The following is a 16780-nucleotide window of genomic DNA, read 5'->3' as shown; positions in this document are numbered from 1 at the left end:
TGTTCCTGTACCTTCCCTTTTTCCTTCCTTCCTTCCCACCCTCCGTCCATTCATTCACCCATTCCTCTCTTGATCGCCCCTTTTACGGGCGCCGCTGACAGCTAGCTCCCCCCCCCACCGGGCCATGGAAAACTGGTCTAGCTGAAAGCCGGTCCCTGGTGCAAAAAAGGTTGGGGACCTCTGCAGTAGAGGACAACCTGTACTAGGTTGCAAGTCGACACTCTGTGCCTTTTGTTTTGGTCAGGCATAAATGCTGCCAGGCGGAGAATCCTATTCACTGGCTGTAATACTCCTGAAGACCATTATTTATTTGTTTGTTTGTTTTGTTTTGTCCAATACACAGTAATACACAATGAGAGTTATAGAGAATATAATCAAGTAGAATGTATTAAAGCGCTGATGGATGATCTCTGGCGGGCCCGAGACAAGGGTTTATCCTCTGTCCTGGTGCTTTTTGACTTCTCAGCGGCTTTCGATACCAACGACCATGGTATCCTTCTGCACCGATTGGAGGGGTTGGGAGTGGGAGGCACTGTCCTTCAGTGGTTCTCCTCCTACCTCTCTGGTCGGTCACAGTCGGTGTTAGTGGGGGGGCAGAGGTCGTCTCCTAGGTCCCTACCTTGTGGGCTTCCTCAGGGGTCGGTTCTCTCCCCTCTGCTGTTTAATATCTACATGAAACCGCTGGGTGAGATCATCCAAGGGCATGGGGTGAGTTACCATCAGTACGCTGACGACACCCAGCTGTACATCTCCACCACATGTCCACTCAGCAAAGCAGTGGAAGTGATGTGCCGGTGTCTGGAGGCTATCAGGGCCTGGATGGGTGCCAACAGGCTCAGACTCAATCCAGACAAGTCGGAGTGGCTGTGGGTACTGCCTCCCAAGGATACGTCCATCTGTCCGTCCATCATCCTGGGGGGGGAATTATTAACTCCCTCAGAGAGGCTTCCCAACTTGGGCGTCCTCCTCGATCCACAGCTAACTTTAGAACACCATCTTTCAGCTGTGGCGAGGGGGGCATATTCTTATACATGGTACAGTACTAGTAAAAAAATGTCCTAATGTTTCATTTTTACTAGTACCATGCATATGAATATTATTATATCTTTGTATACGACCAATACGTACTTGGCAAAACCAACCAACCAACCAAACCAATAAAGTTTGTTGTTTACAAAATTGTAGTTAGTTAGTTAGTCAGTTAGTCGAACAAGTATAGGATTGTAGTTTGCATAAGCTTAAACACTCGAGATCCACCCCGCCCCTAAAAGGATCTAACAATAAAGACTGTATCGATGATGACGACGAAGAGCAAACTTTGAGAAGGCGCGCGCAATTTCGCCGACGCTGATGACGTCAAGACTACGCTCCCTTCCCGGAGAAGAAGGGGTGGTGGTGAAAGAAGGGCGGGGCGAGCCGGGTTGGTCAGGCGCGGAGGAGGTCGGGCGGACGAAGTTTGTCCCCGCGGCGCCGCCGTCGCCGCTTCCTTGTAGGCAGAGGCTGCTTTGGCAGGCCTGGCGGCGCGCGGCGTTTCCGCTATTAAGGCGCACGGACGGCAAGGGTTGTAAAAGGGATGCGGCGGCCTCCGCGCTGAGCTCGGCTGCAGGTAAAAGGACGAGGAAGTGGTGGAGGGCTCGTCCGGTGACCATAGAGAGGAAAGCCTCTCTATAGGGGAAGGGACTGGGGGTGGTGGTGCACGGCGCTCCCTTTGCCAGGCAGGGAGAGGCGAAGGCGGCTGACTGCTCCACTCGTGATGCCTCCCGAAGGGGCGAGGCACATCTCCTGCCTGATACCGAAGGGGGGGGGGGGGCTCCTTGCGTCCGTTTTGGTACAGGTCCCAAGGAACGGGTGCAAGGAGATTGCACGGGGGTGGAGGCCTGGCCAAATATCGCCTTTTCCCTATTCGGCACTTTCCTGGTTCCTTATTATCTTTTCCTGCATCCTCCTCCGCTCTCTCTCTCCCTCTGTTTTCTTTTGCAGCCCCAGGCAGGCCTGGAAATTGAAGCGGTCCTCGGGGAACGCTGCCTCAAGAAGGGAGGAGGAGGAATTGCTTCCTCGGGAGCTTGTTTCAAATGGTTCTGCAGGCTTAAGTTTTTTTGTTTTTTGTCTCCCTCCCCCCCCACCCGCAGGCGTTGGGCCAAGCCAGACTTGAGATGAAAATCTTCCTGCAACAGAAGACTTGGGTTTGGTAATTTATTTCTTTTGCTTATTTATTAGTTTAATTGATATGCAGGCCCAACTCCCGAAGGACAGCTGAGAACAAAGTGAGCAACATCTTTAAAAAAAACTATTTAAAAGGACAATTTAAAACCTATTAATAAAATCATGCGTATATGCTGCTCAAAAGAATAAAGGGAACACTCAAATAACACATCCTAGATCTGAATGAATGAAATATTCTCATTGAATATTTCATTTGCACAACGATTCCATTTGCACAACAGCATGTGAAATTGACTGTCAATCAGTGTTGCTTCCTAAGTGGACAGTTTGATTTCACAGAAGTTTGATTTACTTGAAGTTATATTCTGGTGTTTTTTTTAAGTGTTCCGTTTATTTTTTTGAGCAGTGTATTTTGTGGCTGGATCTAGATGATGCATCATTGATAAACAACCTCAGGCCTGCTAGCAACGCCAGGTCTTTCCTCCCTTCTGGAAGACCAGTAGGGTGGGGGCAGTATGGATCTCAATTTGTTTGCTGCTTCTTTTCATGGGCAATGGGCCAGCCAGATATGAGAGAACAAAAGATTTGGGTTTGGTTATTTATTAGAGGTTTATCCTACCTTCTGTATAGTGTACATTGTCAAGATGGTAAATATAGATAATACTCATTCCTCTTCCTATTTGCCCCACAATCCTTCCCCCCCCCCCCCAGGGTTGGATTTCATTTTATTTATTAGATTTCTAAGCCGTCCAACTCCTTCTGGACTCTGGGCGGCGTACAACAATTAAAAACCCTTAAAATAAAACATTATTTCCTTCAACGGCCCTAGGCCTGCTGGCAAAACCAGGTCTTCATGGCTTTCCAGAAGGTTAGGAGGGTGGGGGCGGCGCTCATCCCTGGGGTCAGTTGGTCCCAGAGAGCCGAAGCTGCCACAGAGAAGGCCCTACCATTTGGCCCCACCAGCCAACACAGTCTAGTCGATGGGACTCGGAGAAGGCCAACCCTGTGGGCCCTAATCGGTCGCTGGGAGGTATGTGGTAGAAGACAGTCCTGTAGGTAGTCTGACCCTAAGCCATGTAGGGCTTTGAAGGTGATAACCAACACCTTAAATTGGATTGAGAGAGAGAGTGACTGGCCCAAAGTCACCCAGCTGGTTTTTCATATCTAAGATGAGACTAAAACACTCACAATCTCCTGCTTTATATGACAGCACCTAACCCACTACACCAAACTGCTTCTACACCTAGTCCTCGACTTACAACACGTCATTTAGTGACTGTTAACAATGGCACTGAAAAAAAGTGATTTATGACTAGTTTTCACAGTTACAACCTTTGCAGCATCTGCAGGATCACATGATCAAAATTCAGATTCTTGGCACTTAATGTCAGTTTGATCTTGGAAAACTGATTGCATTTATGGGTGGCCTTAAATAGGTTTGTTTTATTTTTCTGTCACTTCAGTGAATGTGAAGAATTATGTAGGAACTGAGACAATTTAGCAATCTAGAGAATTCTGTAAATAGATTTGATGTGTGGGTTTATTAGAAGTGAAAGAAAGTTTGTAAGTTACATGTGCAAGAAGGGGAGAAAAGGATGCAAGAGTTTGGTATTTTGAGATGTTTATATAAACTCAGCCTGTTTATTGGGTATTTTCTGAATCCAAATTCAGAAAATTGCTGAAGAGGCTCTCTTGTTAAGCATTCCTTGCTAGGTTTGATTACCAATAAAGGAGAATGTTTGATTGGTGTGGGATGGTTTTTTGATACACTGGTGCTTCTAGTTTGCTATTGTGGTCTCTATTGATCAGTATATCCAGGCAGAATAGTGAATTGTTTTCTTCTTCTCTGATAAAGTAGATTCCTTTGAAGATGATGTTGATTGGTTTTGTGGGTGTTCTCTTAATTGCCCCTTTAAAATTATGATGATGTAGATGTTGTCTACCTATCTGATCCATATTTTTGGTTGAATTTGTGCGAGTACTGTTGCTTGCACATGTTGCATTATCATTTTCACAAGAAGTCCTGAAAGTAGTGATCCCAAAGATGTATCTTTAATTTGTTGATAAATTTGTCCATCAAATTGGAAGTATGTAGTTAGGCAGAGGTTTATGAGCTCATGAGTGTTTCAATCTTCATATATTTGGATAGATCTGAGACTACGGACGTGAAAAGGACTGTGACATAGAATAGAATAGAATTGCCCTATGTGCCATTTAGATAGATAGAATTCTTTGTTGGCCAAGTGTGATTGGACACACAAGGAATTTGTCTTGGTGCATATGTTCTCGGTGTACATAAAAGAAAATATAGATTTGTCAAGAATCATGAGGTACAACACCTAATGATTGTCATAGGGGTCAAATAAGCAATGAAGAAACAATCAATATTAATAAAAATCTTAGAATACAAAAAACAAGTTACAGTGGGAGGAAAAGGGTGATAGGAATGATGAGAAAGAACTAGTAGAAATGGAAGTGCAGATTTAGTAAAAAGTTTGACAGTGTTCAGGGAATTATTTGTTTAGTAGAGTAATGGCTTTCGGGGGGGAAACTGTTCTTGTGTCTAGTTGTCTTGGTGTGCAGTGCTCTGTAGTGACGTTTTGAGGGTAGGAGTTGAAACAGTTTATGCCCAGGATGTGAGGGGTCAGTAAATATTTTCACTGCCCTCTTTTTGACTCGTGCAGTATACTATTGTTGTGAGCCGCCCCAAGTCTTCAGAGAGGGGCGGCATACAAATCTAATAAATAATAATAATAATAATAATAATAATAATAATAATAATAATAATACAGTTCCTCAATGGAGGGCCGGTTGGCAGCAATTGTTTTTTCTGCAGTTTTAATTATCCTCTGAAGTCTGTGTCGGTCTTGTTGGGTTGCAGAGCTAAATCAGACAGTTATAGAGGTGCAGATGACAGACTCAATGATCCCTCTGTAGAACTGTATCAGCAGCTCCTTGGGCAGCTTGAGCTTCCTGAGTTGGTGCACAAAGAACATTCTTTATTGTGCTTCAAATCAAATGAGACCAGGATTTTGTCCTCAACTATAGTCACATCTCTTGATTGTTTGAAGGCGCTGTAAGGAGTTGATTATTTCCTTTCCTTTGTGAAATGCCCAAGCTTTTCTGTTAATTATTTTGTGATGTTGTAAGTTGGATCCCTGGTAATGATATAATTGAACACGGAGGTATGTCAGACTTGTGTATTTTGGGGCATCCTTAGGAGGAGGATGACTTCACTGCTTCTCATCCACCACTGTTCTTCTTTGGTAATTTATTTTATTATTTATTTATTTATTTTATTCGATTTTTATGCCGCCCTTCTCCTTAGACTCAGGGCGGCTTACAACATGTTAGCAATAGCACTTATTAACAGAGCCAGCATATTGCCCCCACAATCCATGTCCTCATTTTACCCACGTTGGAAGGATGGAAGGCTGAGTCAACCTTGGGACGGTGATGAGATTTGAACCGCTGACCTACAGATCTACAGTCAGCTTCAGTGGCCTGCAGTACAGCACTCTACTTGCTGTGCCACCCCGGAAAAGCCATTTGGCTTTTCTTGATGTGGCCCCTGAGAATTTACTTGATCCAATTGTCTAGTTTCTGCATTGTATTAGTATTCACTGGGATGTAAGTTTCTTTATCCTCTAGTAATTGTTTTTGTATATATTGTTGTATATATTATGATCTGTTGATAATAACTATTGGTCTGCCTTTGTCTGCTGGTAGGAGGATGTTAGCCTGGTTTGTGAGGGCTGCTTTGAGTTAATTTGGTTGTCATCTTCTTCTGGTCTGTGGTGTGATGGTTTGTCTGATGTTTTATTGGACCCCCTGTGGGAAGTAGTTGCAAGGCTTCACAGAATTCCAGGTAATTGGCACCTGTGTTACAATTGAGACCTTTCTGTAGAATTTCATATTCTGCAATAGAGAGGGGACAGCTGGACATGTCGGGCACTCGTTCAGGCTCTGGTGCCTCTTTGATTCTGGGATTGAGTTTGAGGAGTTTGGTTTGAAGTTCGATTTTTCTTTTTCCGGCTTGTCTATGAGAAGCATTCACGATGGGGGTGGCCAGCCTCTCCATGTACTTTAGTGTGGTGGTTAGTTCCAGCTATTCCTTGAGTTTCCTGTGGGGTGCTGATATTTGTTTAATCTGAGGTGTGCATAGAAACATAGAAGACTGACAGCAGAAAAAGACCTCATGGTCCATCTAGTCTGCCCTTATACTATTTCCTGTATTTTATCTTACAATGGATATATGCATCTGTGATCAAGAGCCATATCATTTTCACCCCACTTTCTTGGGCTATTTTCCATCCAGCTGTGCAGTTAATTGGAGGTTTGTGTCTCACACTAATAGATTGGATTTATGTAGGAAGGAAAGTTGTTCCTTAGTGGAATTGTACCTGCAGGCAAATGTTCCCCTTTTTCATGCTTTGTGAAGCATTTGCCACCCATAAGTGGGTGCAAATATGTGGGAGAATATTTGTAGTTCAGGGTTGAAATGAGGGGTCATTGCTGTTCTCTGATTTAGGTGTTTTCTTGCAGATGTTTCATTAGCCAAACTAGCTAACATCATCAATGCAGTAAGGGGTTGTAGGGTTTGCTCTTAGTTTATTTTCTAGGACCGTGATGGCGAACCTTTTTTCCCCCTCAGGTGCCAAAACAGCATAGGCACACGCTATTGTGCATGCACGAGAGCCCACACCCATAATTCAATGCCTGGGGAGGGTGAAAACAGCTTCCCATGCCCCCCAGAGGCCCTCTGAAGGCCAGAAACAGCCTATTTGCCAGTTTCTGGTAGGCTTGTGTTTCACCTTCCCCAGGCTCCAAAGGTTTCCCTGAAGCCGAGGGAGGGTAAAAACGCCCTCCCCATCCCCCCAGAGCCTCTGTGCAAACCAAAAATCAGCTGGCTGGCACACACATGCATGTTGGAGTTGAGCTTGGCCAACACCTCGCGTGCCAGCAGATATGGGTCCACATTAGTGATGGGCGAATCCAACGGTGTTCGGGTTTGGCAAGTTCGGACGATCTTTACGCAAAATTCGGACGAAACCGAACTCGAACCCAAACGGGGAATCCTTCCCACGAAGAGATTCTGGGGGCGGAGCTTTGACATCACCGGCAGGTTGCTAAGGTCACCAAGGTGATCACTTCCTGGATTCCGTGGAATCCAGGAAGTGATCACCTTGGCGTCCTTAGCAACCTGCCGGTGACATCAAAGTTCCGAACGCCGAACACGACCCCGAACTTTGCGTGAAGTTTGAAAAAAATTCGTGTTTGTGTTCGGCATACCGAACACCGCAAAATTCGGTACGGACCTGAATTGTGCGGATTCAGTTCGCCCTTCACTAGTCCACATGCCACCTATGGTTCCTGTGCCATAGGTTTGCCATCACTGTTCTAGGAGCTTGCCCTGTCAATGTTTGGTGGGAGTGGTGGGAGTTTCTTTGGTTGGGCTGTTTACTGTTAGCTTGTTTGGCTGTTCCCTGATTTGAGTATTGTTTACATCCTGATTGTTAGTCTAATGTTAATCTTGGAGTTAATCTATGCTCAATTGGTAATTTGTTATGGTTTCTGAAATGTTTTTTTATGTATGGCTATCTAGAAACACAGGTCTATTGAAAAGCCACCCATACTAGTCAAGTCTTGACTAACAAAGCAATAACCCAAACACCCACAAGAAAAACTATGGTAAACACAAACATACTGCAACAATGCTGAACAGCAGAAAAAGGAAAAAGATAATCTATGCAACATATTTCAATAAAATGGTTATCCACGAAGCTTCATCCAAAAGTACCTGACCACTCAATATTGCACAACCAATAGAAGCAGTAAAAAGAATAACACTGCCAGACATCAAAAATATCTCAGAAGCCACTAACAGACAGTTACAACCACATGGAATCAGTGTAACACACAAACTAAGTATTAGATCAATCAAATGACCACACAACCCCAGAAGAGAAAACAACATAATAATGACTGCAACAGTTACTGCATAGGACAAAGAGGCAGAAGACTGGCAGAATGCATCCATGAACATCAGCTAGCAGTCAGAAGATAAGATAAAACATGTTAATTTCATGATGCATAAAAAGAATTAACTATAGTTTCAACTGGGAAACTGACCATCCTAGACCAAACCAAGTCTAAAATCACTAGAGAATATCTAGAAGCCTGGCACTCTGACAAATTAGCAATCAATAGACACATAGACATAAACAATATCTACTTATTATGCAGGAGACAATCAACAAACCATTAAGGCAGGGGTCCCCAAACTTTTTACACAGGGGGCCAGTTCACTGTCCCTCTGACTGTTGGAGGGCCGGACTATAAAAAAAGCCTATGAACAAATCCCTATGCACACTGCACATACCTTATTTAAAGTAAAAAACAAAATGGGAACAAATACAATATTTAAAATAAAGAAGAAGTAATAAGTAATTAAGTAATTAATAATTAAGTAAGTAATAAGTAATTTATACTTCTTTATTAACAAGTAAATTTAAACTTAAATCAACAAACTCAATTTTTCCTTCCTTCCTTCCCTCTTTCCTCTCCACTTCTCTCTTCCCTCTTCCTTTTCTCTCATTTGTTTCATTTTCCTCTCCCTCGTTCTTTCCCTCCATCACTTTCTCATTTTTCTCTTTCTCTCTCTCTCTCTCTCTCTTTCCATCTCTCCCTCTTCCTTTCTCTCTCCCTCTTTATCTCCCTCTTTCTCTTTCTTTTTTCTCTCTCCCCCCCTCTCTCTTCTCTTTCTCTCACTCACTCTCTTTCTAACTCTCCCTCTTTGTATCTCTCACACTTTCTCTCTCTCCCCCTCTCTCTATTTCTCCCTTTCTCTCTCTCCCTTTCTATCTCTCCTCTTCATTTCTCTCTCCCTCTCTATTTCTCCCTCTTTCTCTCTCTTATTATATCGATCGGTAAAATCTCGTGTGCTGCCGCGGGCCGGTTAAAAGATCTCAGCGGGCCGTAGTTTGGGGACTGCTGCATTAAGGGAACAAAAAGACCCAAACACCTCCCCACCAGCACCCGGTGCTCAGATAAGCATAAATTAACTCCAAAATTAACATCTGACCAACCCCAACCAAGGAACTGTCGAACAAGCTAACAGTAATCAGCCCAGTCAAGGAATCTTCAACACCAATCCCACTAATACTGAAAGAACAACCCATTGTAATATAAACTGGCATTGATGATGTTAGCTAATTTGGGTGATGAAACATCTCCAAGAAAACAAACAACTTCAGAGAGCACCAAGCACTTCGTTGACTTTTTTCATATAAGTAATACTAAACTGCCTACCTCCCAGTCAGCTTATCATTTATGCAACAATTATTTACCTGACTGATTTTATTACAGCAATTGGTCAATATTGTGTAACCCCTGCTTGTATCATGAATGTACAGTGTAGTATTTGTGCAAGGATTAAAAAATTGCATTGACGTAGTCCATGGCTATTGGCCGGGCGTATGTATGTAATGTGAACTCAGCTCATGTCACCTAATTCATTTCTACCTGTAGGGTTGCATCAGAGAGGGGCAGTGGGAGATCTGTTTGAATCTATGATGCTTGTGTTGTGGGGGCTTTTAGATTCTGTTCTTATGTCCAATATCTATATGAAACTGTTGACTCTGAATATCTGGAGATTTGAATACTGTGGCATCAGTACGTTGATGTGGTTAAATTCTGTCTCTCAAATGAGATTGTGGGTCCTTGAAAGTAGTAAAGTAGTAGATCCTTGGAACAAACTTCCAGCAGACGTGGTTGGTAAATCCAATTAGAATTGTTTGATAAATCCACAGTAACTGAATTTAAACATGCCTGGGATAAACTTATATCCATCCTAAGATAAAATACAGGCTATAGTATAAGGGCAGACTAGATGGACCATGAGGTCTTTTTCTGCCATCAATCTTCTGTGTTTCTATGTTTCTAAGCATGGTCTTACTGAGGCATAATAAAGCAGTACTAACACTTCACGTGATTTTGATTTTATCCCTCTGTTAAAGAGAGTGGAGCCCGGGGGGCACACATGTTTGTGCCTGCACCCTTAATTAATTAGTTAATTAATTTTATTTATTTATTCGATTTTTATGCCGCCCTTCTCCTTAGACTCAGGGCAGCTTACAATATGTTAGCAATAGCACTTTTTAACAGAGCAAGCATATTGCACCTACCATCCGGGTCCTCATTTTACCCACCTCGGAAGGATGGAAGGCTGAGTGAACCTTGAGCCGGTGATGAGATTTGAACCGCTGACTTGCAGATCTACAGTCAGTTTCAGTGGCCTGCAGTACAGCACTCTACCTGCTGCGCCACACCCCGGCTCAATGCACCGCCCGCGCATGCCCATGTGACTTCCCACATTCCCCACACTTTTGGCATGGTATGGTGGGCCCGATAGGGCCATTGTTTGCCCTTCCTGGGCTCCAGAAGCTTTCTAAGAGCCTGCGGAAGTCAAAAACGGTCTTCCCCATCCCCCCGGAGGCCCTCTGTAGGACGGAACTGTCCTATTTGCCGACTTCTAATCGGATTGGAAGGCCCGTTTTTCATCCTCCCCAGGATCCAGGGGCTTTCTAGGGGAGGGCGAAAAAAGCCTTCCCTACCCTCTTGGAGGCCCCCTGGAGGCCAGAAATAGCCCATTTGCCGACTTCTGGTCAGCCCAGAAAATCAACTTGTCGACACACACATGTGCACTGGAGCTGAGCTAGGGCAACATTCGCATGTCCACAGATATGGCTCCATGTGCCACAGTTTCGCCATCACAGGTCTAGAGAAATTGTAATTGATAATAGCTTTGTTTTAGGATCCAAAGATCATTTTACTCAGTGGTTTCCTACCTTTTTTTTGGCCATGTCCCATCTAAACATCTCTAAACATATAATTCTTACTATTCAAAAAGTGAACTTCTACTCACACGGAAGAAGCCCAAAAGGCAATTTACTTGGTTTAAACAAGGTTCCAATTGCCCCCATTAAAAATCAAATTGCCCCCCCCCCCCGTGGGACATGGCCCCCACTGGAAACCACTGATCTTGTTGTGACCCCCAATCATAAGCCTAGCCCCAATTCTCCCAACAGAGCTGATTGGCTGGAAGGTCAGAGGGACAGCCACACTGTAAGGGCCTGATTGGTTGGATTGTAAAAATATGTTCCAAGGCGCCAGAATAGAAGCTTTAATTTCTAACACCATGGGAAATTTGTCTTAGGCAACCCCTGTGAAACAGTCATTTGACCCTAAAGGAGTCCCGCTCCCCCGGGTTGAGAACCACTGATTTAAAGCATTGATACATAGCCATTGTATATAAATGTACAGTGGTACCTCTAGATACAAGCTGCTCCACATGCGAGTATTCCAAGTTACGAGCCGCAACGCGAGCAAAATTTCTTTTCGACACCCGAGCTCAAATTCGGGATACGAGCCGAGCTTCCGCTAGTTGGCGCATTGCCTCTCTGACCCAGAATCCCCTTGCTTCCGGTTATCTCGGCCATTCGCACGTGTTAGCGCGCAAAACAAAGTCCCATTTAACTATGGAATTGTTGTTTTGTTTACGTTTATGATAGTTTAAGAAAGTGTTGTTTACGTAGCCTACAGTACACAGCTGCAGTAGTCTGTCGCCAAGGTAAGGTTACTGTACTGTGTTTTATACATTTTCTTATTGTATTTTGTACATTTCTCTTTTCATTATTTACTTTATTGTTTATTTATACGTGTTGCATGTACATTTGTTAATTAAAAACATGTTTTTTTTCATAATTTAGGCTAACTTTGGGACTTTTTTGAGGGCTGGAACCAATTAGAATTATTTACATTAATTCATATGGGGAAAATTCATTCGAGATGCAAGTTGATCTACTTACGAGCTCGGGTCTGGAACGAATTAAACTTGTATGTCGAGGTACCTCTGTATAACCATTTGCAGACGTGCAGCTGGTTCTCGCATTTACAACGATTGCAGCATTTTTACAGTCAGTGATCAGAATTTGGGGTCCTTGAGAAACAGCATGTATTCACAGTGGTTGTAGCATTCCAGGGGTTGTGTGATCACCACTTGAGACTTCCTCATTCAAATTCAGAAAGACAAAATTAATGGGGAAAGTGGATTTGCTTAACAACCCCATGAATCACTTTACATCTGCAGCGATTCATTTAACATCCATGACAAAAAAAAGCTTGTACGACTCACATGAAAAAAGCTTGTACGACTCACATGACCAACTCACTTTACAATGGAAATTTTAGCTTCAGTTGTGGTTGGTAGTTGAGGACTACTTGTAGAAGAAAAGACTAGTATAACCCAGAGAAAAGGTGAATAGTAGCCCTATTGGTTAATTTCTAACTCTATCCCAATAATGTTACTTAATATATACTGCACAAAAAAATAAAGGAAACAGCAAAATAACACATCTTAGATCTGAATGAATTAAATATTCTCATTGAATACTTTGTTCTGTTCAAAGTTGAATGTGCAACAGCATCTGAAGTTGATTGTCAATCAGTGTTGCTTCCCAAGTGGACAGTTTGATTTCACAGAGGTTTGATTTACTAGGAGTTATATTCTGTTGTTTAAGTATTCCCTTTATTTTTTTGAGCCGTGTAGTTCATATAGCTTCTGTCTAAATGGCTTTAATGGGTCCTGGGAGTGTTTGCAAAAAGGAGAGGGGGGGTCAAAATCCCGCCTCCAGTGACAAATAGAGTGATACCTTGTCTTTCGAATGTAATTGGTTCCGGGATGAGGTTATTAAGGTGAAAAGTTTGTAAGAAGAAACAATGTTTCCCATAGGAATCAATGGAAAAGCGATTAATGTGTGCAAGCCCAAAACTCACCCTTTTTGCCAGCCGAAGTGCCCGTTTTTGCGCTGCTGGGATTCCCCTGAGGCTCCCCTCCATAGGAAACTCCATCTCCGGACTTCCGTGTTTTTGTGATGCTGCAATTTCGCTGAGGCTCCCCTCGCTGGGAAACCCCACCTCCGGACTTCCGTTGCCAGCGAAGCGCCCGTTTTTGCGCTGCTGGGATTCCCCTGCAGCTTTGCAAAACACGGAAGTCCGGAGGTGGTGTTTCCCATGGAGGGGAGCGTCAGGGGAATCCCAGCAGTGCAAAAACGGGCGCTTCGCTGGCAACAGAAGTCCGGAGGCGGGGCATCCCATTGGCGGTAGCTTGGATTTGTAAGGTGAAAATAGTTTGGAAGAAGAGGCAAAAAAATCTTAAACCCCAGGTTTGTATCTTGAAAAGTTTGCATGATGAGGGATTTGTAAGACAAGGTATCACTATAGATTAGATTAGATTTATTGGATTTATATGCCACCCCTCTCCGCAAACTCGGGGTGGCTCACAACAAGGTAAAAACAATATATAATAACAAATCCAATACCCACCATTATATTGGCATTTCCTGAGGGAAAAAACGTGTTGGATCTATCCTGGATCTATCCTGGGAGAGATGAGGTTTAACACTGTCATCTGCTCACTGGGGATCTCTTGGTCTCTCTTCTCATAAATCTTCCTAATATGTACAGGTGATGTAGATGACCAGCTTGGGAGTATTGCTTTGGGGGCAAGAAACACTATTTTACACTACTTCTCTTCCTTGAATTAAATTAGCTGCTTCTTTAAGCTGGTTTGGACAGTGCGTGACAGCGTGCTTGCATATTTTTGAGAAGTTAATTTATCTTAGAATACAAAGGATAAGAACTGATGGAAAAATTCAGTAAGGATTTCTCTTCCATCTCACGTGCCTTCCAATCTTGTAGTAATTTAATATACCTGAATATGTGAATGCTAGGATTAATTCAGAAAAGGTTATCCTCAAGGATTAGGTTCCTTTTTGCCTCTGTACACAATTTAAATACTGTAGTTAGCTTAAGGTAAACATTTTTGCCATTTTGCACACTGTCCATGTATCTAGAATAGAATAGAATTTTATTGGCCAAGTGTGATTGGACACACAAGGAATTTGTCTTGGTGCATATGCTCTCGGTGTACATAAAAGAAAATATACATTTGTCAAGAATCATGTGGTACGACACTTAATGATTGTCATAGGGGTCAAATAAGCAATGAAGAAGCAATATTAATACAAATCTTAGGATATAAGCAACAAGTTACAGTCATACAGTCAACATGGGAGGAAATGGGTGATAGGAATGATGAGAAAAACTAGTAGAATAGAAGTGCAGATTTAGTAGAAAGTCTGACAGTGTTCAGGGAATTATTTGTTTAGTAGAGTGATGGCGTTCGGAAAAAAACTGTTCTTGTGTCTAGTTGTCTTGGTGTGCAGTGCTCTGTAGCGACGTTTTGAGGGTAGGAGTTGAAACAGTTTGTGTCCAGGATGTGAGGGGCCAGTAAATATTTTCCCCACCCTCTTTTTGACTCGTGCAGTCTACAGGTCCTCAATGGAAGGCAGGTTGGCAGCAATTGCTTTTTCTGCAGTTCTGATTGTCCTCTGAAGTCTGTGTCGATCCTGTTGGGTTGCAGCACCAAACCAGACAGTTATAGAGGTGCAATTTATTATTATTTATTTATTATTATTATTATCTACAATTTATCTGCTTATGTGGCATATTGTGGCAGATGCTTTCAAATTTACATTGAATTTCACATTGGAGGAAATAGTGTTTATTGTGTATGCTATTAAAATACCTGGAAGCAGCACTAAAATAGTCAGGATTTTGGTACACTCGTTTGCAGTGTTCATTGTCCGTACCCATGTTAGTGCTTGTGCTTTAAAAATTGTATATTTCCACAGAATGCTCATCTCGCCTTAGGGAAGGGGAGATTGGCCTGCAGAATGCTTTCTGCAGCTTCCATTTATCCTTTAATTCTGGGAGACTCTTCAGCCTGCTTACTTGAAATACATTGTGTGGGCTGAAGATACAGTCAGGTAAAGTCAGACATCAGGAGTGACATAGAAAGGGAGACAGCTAAAAAGCATGATGAAGAATTGTTTTCCACCTTTCTTTTAGCTTTCAAGTCATTATCGAATTTTTGTTGACTACCCAGATTTGTTCCTGCATTTTTCTTGGCAAGATTTTGGGAAATGATTTTCAGTTGCTTTCTTCCAAGAGATAAGAGAACGTGTCCCAAAACCACTCAGCTGACTTAATTTTTCATTTGTTTATTTATGTTTATTTATATTGCACCTTTGTTATTTTTATAAACAATCCCTTTGACCCCTATGCCAACATGAGAAAATATTATTTTACCGAAAGAGTAGTAGATCCTTGGAACAAACTTCCAGCAGACGTGGTTGGTAAATCCACAGTTACTGAATTTAAACATGCCTGGGATAAACATATATCCATCCTAAGATAAAATACAGAAAATAGTATAAGGGCAGACTAGATGGACCACAAGGTCTTTTTCTGCCGTCAGTCTTCTATGTTTCTATGTTTCTAGATGGCAGATGTCAGTCTCTTCCACTGATCCTTCCTGCTTGGCAAGATCTGAGTCTCACTGAACTGTTTGCTTTTAGCTAATGATTGATAGTGACAGCCAGAGAATACAAGGTGAATCTTGCAAGGTGCCAAAGCTCCAGACCCCGAGGGGAGGAGTTTCCACGTAGCCCAGGCAGGTAGCTTTGCTACCTGGAAATGTACGTTAGTTGTGCCAAGAAAGGGCTGGTTTATTTTATTTATTTATTCGACATCTGTGCCGCCCAATCCCGAAGAACTCAGGGCGTCTTACAACAATATAAAAATACAAATGCAATAAAAAGAAGTCAAATAAGGAAAATATAAAAGCTCCAGACCCCGAGGGAAGGAGTTTCCACGTAACCCAGGCAGGTAGCTTTGCTACCTGGAAATGTACGTTAGTTGTGCCAAGAAAGGGCTGGTTTATTTTATTTATTTATTCGACATCTGTGCTGCCCAATCCCGAAGAACTCAGGGCATCTTACAACAATATAAAAATACAAATGCAATAAAAAGAAGTCAAATAAGGAAAATATAAAACTGTAAACCTCAATTAAAAATCCCCATAACTCAATCCAGGTAACACACATACGGTATCATTGGGTTTGGGTTTTGAAATGAGTACAAGAGCTGAAGAAGCTTCCTGGATGAGAAGCGAAACATCTTCCAAGAAAAAACAACAACCAGAAAGTCCAGTTGCATCTTGATAAAAGCAACTTTGGGACAAATGGGTAGGAGAACGGAAAGGGAAACGGTGAAAAAAGAAAAGAGGAAAATAGCATATGCAAAGAAAGGCCGTGGTATTAACATTGGGCTTGCTACTCAGTTACTAAGCTTTTAGTGTTCAGTCGCTAAAGTATCATCCTTGTAGCTTTTTCATTCGTGTTTTTATTTTTAAAAAAATTATTTATGCATATTTTTCACTTAAATTCAAGCAAGAGAAGCATAAAACATACGGTCCATCTAGTCTGCCTTTATTTATGTATGATTTGATTTGATTTTGATTTTGATTTGATTTGATTTGATTTGTATGCCACCCCTCTCCGTAGACTCGGACCGGCTCACAACAACAATAGAAAACAGTTCCTAACAAATCTAATAATTTAACGATTAAAAAAGAAAACATTAAAATCCCCGTTATTAAAGCAGACATACACACACAGACATACGATACTTAAATTGTACAGGACCGGGGGAG

At 42.4% G+C, this 16780-nt stretch overlaps 1 protein-coding gene across 1 annotated transcript in view; it reads left to right on the top strand.

The window, feature by feature from the left end:
* The first annotated feature begins 1377 nt into the window (after positions 1 to 1377).
* Positions 1378 to 16780, top strand: part of TMEM248 (transmembrane protein 248) — a 31089-nt gene continuing 15686 nt past the window's right edge. The window contains exons 1-2 of the mRNA XM_070735004.1: positions 1378 to 1606; positions 2130 to 2188. The gene's annotated coding sequence lies outside the window, so the exon portion shown is untranslated. The remainder of the gene's footprint in view (positions 1607 to 2129; positions 2189 to 16780) is intronic.

This window comes from Erythrolamprus reginae, chromosome 1, assembly GCF_031021105.1.
Source record: "Erythrolamprus reginae isolate rEryReg1 chromosome 1, rEryReg1.hap1, whole genome shotgun sequence".
In the NCBI taxonomy this organism is placed as follows: domain Eukaryota; kingdom Metazoa; phylum Chordata; class Lepidosauria; order Squamata; family Dipsadidae; genus Erythrolamprus; species Erythrolamprus reginae.
This window is presented reverse-complemented; position numbering and strand designations above follow the sequence as displayed.